This window comes from Mauremys reevesii, unplaced genomic scaffold (assembly GCF_016161935.1).
Source record: "Mauremys reevesii isolate NIE-2019 unplaced genomic scaffold, ASM1616193v1 Contig117, whole genome shotgun sequence".
Lineage (NCBI taxonomy): Eukaryota > Metazoa > Chordata > Testudines > Geoemydidae > Mauremys > Mauremys reevesii.
The window spans coordinates 201,333-207,734 of record NW_024100735.1 but is presented as its reverse complement, the minus strand read 5'-3'; the positions used below and the strand labels follow the sequence as shown (position 1 = coordinate 207,734).

At 52.1% G+C, this 6,402-nt stretch overlaps 1 long non-coding RNA gene across 2 annotated transcripts; it reads right to left on the bottom strand.

Moving 5' to 3' along the window:
- Window positions 1-2,124: 2,124 nt before the first annotated feature.
- On the bottom strand, window positions 2,125-5,779 carry LOC120392799. Of its 2 annotated transcripts, XR_005591796.1 has the most exons (4): window positions 5,637-5,779; window positions 4,557-4,711; window positions 2,904-2,961; window positions 2,125-2,707 (listed from the first exon to the last, which is right to left on the bottom strand). It is a non-coding gene; the product is annotated as an uncharacterized LOC120392799 (long non-coding RNA). The 2 variants fall into 2 exon arrangements; XR_005591797.1 differs by lacking the exon at window positions 2,904-2,961.
- Window positions 5,780-6,402: the final 623 nt, after the last annotated feature.

Below are 6,402 nucleotides of genomic sequence, written 5' to 3'. Positions count from 1 at the left end.
AAGACAGAAGCAAGGAACTTTTTTAGCTTCGCCGCAGTGGCCTGGTCTTCCTGGAGTGCTCCTTTAGCACCGATTGCCTAGTGGCTTTGCTGACCGTTTGGCAGACTTCCTGCATCCCATGTACCCCCTCCTGCACCCCAACCGCCTGTCCCAGCCCAGACCCTGCACCCAGAACCCAAACCCCCTCCTAGAGCTTGTACCCCCTTCTGCTCCCAAACCCCAAACCCCTGTCCCAGCCCAGACCCTGCACCCAGCCCCAGCCCCTCCTGCACCCCAACCCCTGTCCCAGCCCAGACCCTGCACCTAGCACCCAAACCCCCTCCTGCACCCCAACCCCCGTCCAAGCCCAGACCCTGCACCCCGCACCCAAACCCCCTCCTAGAGCTTGTACCCCTTCGGCACCCCACCCCCACCCCCGTGTCCCAGCCCAGACCCTGCACCCAGAACCCAAACTCCCTCCCAGAGCCTACACCCCAAACCCCCTTCTTCACCCAAACACCCTCCCTGGACCTTGCAGTGCCTTCTAACCTGATGGGTCTATAATTCTTTGATTCTAGCATCTGTCACCTAAAAAGAAGGGCTGGCGTGTCTGGATTTCCTCCGCATCCTCTGCAGTGAAGACAGAAGCAAGGAACTTTTTTAGCTTCGCCGCAGTGGCCTGGTCTTCCTGGAGTGCTCCTTTAGCACCGATTGCCTAGTGGCTTTGCTGACCGTTTGGCAGACTTCCTGCATCCCATGTACCCCCTCCTGCACCCCAACCGCCTGTCCCAGCCCAGACCCTGCACCCAGAACCCAAACCCCCGCCGAGAGCGCGGACCCCCATCTGCTCCCAAACCCCACACCCCTGTCCCAGCCCAGACCCTGCACCCAGCCCCCAAGCCCCCTCCTGCACCCCAACCCCCTGTCCCAGCCCAGACCCTGCACCCAGCCCCTAAGCCCCCTCCTGCACCCCAACCCCCTGTCCCAGCCCAGACCCTGCACCTAGCACCCAAACCCCCTCCTGCACCCCAACCCCCTGTCCCAGCCCAGACCCTGCACCCAGAACCCAAACTCCCTCCCAGAGCCTACACCCCAAACCCCCTTCTTCACCCAAACACCCTCCCTGGACCTTGCAGTGCCTTCTAACCTGATGGGTCTATAATTCTTTGATTCTAGCATCTGTCACCTAAAAAGAAGGGCTGGCGTGTCTGGATTTCCTCCGCATCCTCTGCAGTGAAGACAGAAGCAAGGAACTTTTTTAGCTTCGCCGCAGTGGCCTGGTCTTCCTGGAGTGCTCCTTTAGCACCGATTGCCTAGTGGCTTTGCTGACCGTTTGGCAGACTTCCTGCATCCCATGGACCCCCTCCGAGCGTCACACCGCCCAAGGCCCCGCCCCCGAGCGTCACCCAAGCCCCGCCCCCCGAGCGGCGCCCCGCCCAGTCCCCACCCTGAGCATTGCCCCGCCCAAGTCCCCGCCCCTCGAGCATCATGCTGCCCAAGACCCCGCCCCCTAGCGTCACCCAAGCCCCGCCCCCTGAGCGGCACCCCGCCCAGTCCCCACCCTGAGCATTGCCCCGCCCAAGTCCCCGCCCTCGAGCGTCATGCTGCCCAAGACCCCGCCCCTAGCGTCACCTCCCCCCCCCACCCACCCCCCCCCCAGCCCCCACCCTGAGCATTGCCCCCCCCCCCCTTGCCCCCTCGCCCCGCCGCCCGCCCCCCCCAAGCCCCGCCTGAGAGCGCCCCGCCCCCCAAGGCCGCCCCCCGCCCACCGCCCAAGCCCTGCCCCCGAGCGCCGCCCCGCCCAGTCCCCACCCCCTGAGCGGCCCCCACCCACCCACCCCCCCCCGAGCGGCGCCCCCCGCCAGTCCCCGCCCCAGCCGAGCACCGCCCTAGTCCCCGCCCCCCAACACGGCACCACACCTCCTAAGACCCGCCTCCCCCCCGCGCCGCCTGGCCAAACAAAAACAATAAACCCAACCCCCGAGTGCCCCCCTCCCAAGGTGCCGCCCCAGCCCGTGCTTGGTAGGCTGGTGCCTGGAGCCGGCCCTGATCCCATGTACTGAACAACCCTTTGCTGGTAGTTGTTGTGCCTTGGCTAGTTGCTCTTCACGTTCATTTTTGGCCTCTGCCCTGTACTTTTCATTGGACTTGCCAGAGTTTACGCTTCTTTGTCTTTTCCTCACTAGGATTTGACTTGCCAATTGTGAAAGGTGCCTTTTTAATGATCTTAGAAAGGCTCTAGCGGCTGCACCAGCGCGAGCCTCTCCTAAACAAGGCCTGCCATTTTACTGGCACCTGGCAACTACTCCAGCAAGCACTGGAGCTGTTTTGCTGCAAAAACAAATTGGCCAGGTGAGACCGATGGCCTATGGTTCCAAAACTCTCAGTGAGGTGGAGGCGAGGTTTTCAGCTTGCGAACGTGAGGTATTCGCCCTGGTATGGTCCCTAACACATTGGGAATATTTAAGTGGCACAGCTCTCATTGTGGTGAGGACATGCCATACTCCAGTAAAATATGTCATCTCTGGAAGAATTAATGAGGGAAGGGTATCCTCTCCCCGGCTGGCGGGATGGACTCTAAGTCTGGTCAATCGGGATATTCGTACTGAGAAGATCCCCCCCATACGAGAATCCTTCCCTATGCTCCGATTACCGCAGGAGATGAGCACGAATGTCCGTTGCCAGATCCTGATTTAGACTTACTATCTCCATTCTTCTTAGCAACATCCTGGGAAGAAGTACAAGGAAAAGGGTTAACACTCTGGGCAGTTGATGGGAGTGCTTGTCACCACGAAGGGCATCCTGTTGCAGGGTTTGCTGCAATCCAGGAGGGACACAGCAAGTGGTGCAGGGTACGGTGAGGCCGCCGTCAGCACAAGCTGCACAATGAATTGCGGTCCTGGCAGTATCGTCTGGGGTAGCACCTGAGGAAAACATCTGTCTGTGTTCTGCTTCTAGTTGGGTGGTTCAAGCCCTTCCCATCTGGAAAAAAGAGTTCAAAGTAAAAGCCCATACGAAGGGGGTCGGTTCTGGCCACGCTTGACAATCAGGCCAATCAGCTAGCAAAACAAGCTGCTAGGTTAGGATCAGCATATACATGGGATAAGACCCAATTTCAGCTGCTGTAGTTAAGATGCCGTCTCCAGATGTGTCAGCAGGCCATGGCATCTTGACCCTGCAAAAACAGGATAATGATCTCCAAGCCCTTTTAACAGCAGGGAAACATCAAGGATATGTAAGGACAAAAACGGATTGATTATAGCAACATCACCAAACTGTGAATTACCTGTACTGGTTATGCCAATAACTCCACGAAAAGAACTAATAACTGTAGCTCATGGCCAGGGTCACTATGCTGCGTCCAAAACTTTGGAACGGGTGTCTAAGTGGCGTGGTTGCCTAACATAAAGGAGGAAATACTGGAACAAACCTTTTCTCGATTTGGTATCCCATCAGAAATAGATTCAGACAGAGGACCACACTTTGTGGGTGAAGTCACAAAAGCGCTGTGTGCGGCCTTAAACATCAAACAGCGGTTGCACATAGCTGCTCACCCGCAAAATCTGTTATCGTCGAGAGGCTAATAGAGCCATGAAAACTGCTCTTAGAAAAGTAATAGATGTGCAAGGAAGGGATTGGGATAGCAAACTCCCATATATCCTAGCGGCCATGCGATCTACTAGAACTGTGTGAGGGTTTTCACCGCACGAGATGCTAACTGGGAGAATTATGCACACCCCTGAACTTTAGTGGGTGGGAGGAGTTCCACCGGATGAGTACCTTCCCAGGGTGCAAATAGACTTATACATGTCACAGTTGCTAGACACCATCAGCAGTCTTCAACATCGAGTAGCTCCTCAACTAAAAGCTAATAACCAAGTCATTAGTGCTTGGTTAGGCCACATTAATGATGTAGGATGGGTGGTTGGTACAAAGGTAATGTTTAGGTATTATATAGAAAAGGCCATGTCCTTAGTCCTCGTTGGGTGGGTCCAGTTATCATAACAAACGGAGCAAGTGCCTCTGTATATCAGGTTCAAATACCAGCAAAGAAGGGGATCAAATTAAAGTGATTCCATAGCAGCCAGGTAAAGGAATGGAAAGGAAATCAACCCATTTAACTGTGCCAATCATATTTTCTCTTCCATTCCTAGATCGACATGACCGCCATCATCCTATTCTCTATGTATATAGGTTGCACTGTATTTGTTAAGGTTTGGTTAATTGATTTGGTTGAAGTTGACCATCTGTTCTGTATAACAGGGAGTCATTATGCCACAGAGGATCCCATGGCCACCCTGGATCCTTTGGAACAAAATGACCCCATTTCTGTTTTAATGATCAAGGAAGAACCGTGCTGTGTGCTCAAGTGGGTCAAAGAAAGATCAAACAAGGCAGGTATATTTCAAGCAGTAATTTCAGAAATGTGCCTTAACTATCAGGCTGCACCTGTGGGATGCAGAGAAAAAACAGAAATGTCATGTAAGTGGGATATAGTAAAACCTCTTTTGGGAATTGTACCAAACTTAGGGTGCCCAACAGTTCTCAGATTTGCGGTTGCATTAAATTGGAAGTACCTGAGCATGTACCATGGGGTGGGTTTCTGGAAATATATCAGCTCCTTGGGTTCATGAAAGACCTAGTGCCATGTTCAGAATTAGTACTCCAGCACAGTCCTTCCTTCTCGGCTCTCAATGTACTGTTGTATCCACACCTTCTTGCGATAGTTCGTCTATGCAGGAAATGGATGTAAAGCAGGAAGAGTCTTTTCATTGTAAAACTTTCTACTGCAGTAAGATCAAGGTTAAATTTTCCGTAAATAGTTAGACTTGTATAGGAGGTTTAAAATGAATGTTACAACGGCAGACTCTGGTAAATGGTCTATGGTAGGTCCGTATGGAATAAGAGTATACCAATTTGTTTTGGTTCTTCCTTCTCCTATTCCTAGTTTAACTGGTCCCGTGGTAATTAGGGAAGAAGCAAATCAAACAGTTATTACACATCCCCAGTCTGCGATAAGGAATGTTTTAATCAGCACTACCCCTCTGTAATACTATGGTTGTATTTGGGTTCAATGCAAATTTTTCGCCATGTGACAATTTATTCATCGGGTGGGTCATAATTTGGCAAGCCACAGGTGTCGGCAGTTACATCTTTTAAAACAGGTGTAACACCGACAAGAGGGAAATGTTAATTTCAGTATACATGTTTGCGAATTATTCTGTATAAAAGTTAAAATAAGTTCTGTAAATCAAAAGGCCATTTTGTTTTGGTAAAAGGACAAGGCGACCTCCATTGGGGGTCAGGTTCTTGTTCCTCAGTACCTAGAAAAGGCGGGAAAGTGGGAAGAGCAGGAATCTGACCTTGCCCAGCAACAGCTCCCTACAGAGACCAATGAGGGGAGGGGCCAGGGGCACTGGCTCTTGAGCTTTTGAGCTGTCAGAGGTGCAGGTGGCTGCTCTCTCTCCTGGTGCGGTACAATCTTGCCACTGGCTATGGGCCTGCAATAGCTACTTACTAATTAAGTTGGGGTTGTTTGTTTGTTGTTTTGGGAAAGCAAACTTGCATACACGGACCTGGTCCGATTAGTTAGATCAATCGTGCACTCAGGACGACGCAAAGCGGGTTAGGGTGGGAGTTAAGATAGGGATACGTACCTGTCTGTTTCATCTGTTGTCCACGGTCAGTGTTCACTACTGGCTTCTCTTTTCTGGATCCTGCACCCCTTTATCGCTGATGTCTGTAAAGATAGAACATCTTGTATTATAAGTGCCTGTGTGTTATTCCGAATCTCCAGAATCATTAAACCATTCCCCTTTCCATTCCTTCCTCTCCCTTAGCAAATAACGTGTTGTTGTTTTATTTTATAGCTTTGTGTGGGTGGAGTTCATTAAAGTCAGCTCTGATAGATGGCCTTAAAAGGGGGACTCAGCGGAGATAAACTGTAAGGCTCCCGAGATCTTCTGATCAGATCGGCCTAGAGAGATAAAAATCCTTACGCTTGTTGAACCTCATCAGATCTCTTTGGCCCAGTCCTTCTTGAGAGTGGGAAGGGGCTGGGACAGCAGCTTAAAGCCACATCTCCCAGGGCAGCACAGCACAGCGTGCAGCGCAGGGGCACATTTCAGTTAGTTTCACTTTGTGCAATTTAACCCTGAGGTTCTCAGCCCTGTGAATGAGACTGTGGAATTACCCAGCCCGTGGGAAAGACTGTGAGTGTAAAATATTCCCAGGGTTGTTCCATCCCTGGGGGACCATCTGCCTCTGGAGGCTGGGGATGGAATCAGGACCTTTCACTGCCAGGCTTCTGCTTATGACCAGGACTACGTCAGCCGTGATCAAGTCTAAACAGTGACTTCCAATGAGCCTTAGCCCACCGACTGTTGTTAACGGGCAAGGCGGAAAGGCCTCAATTTACAACAA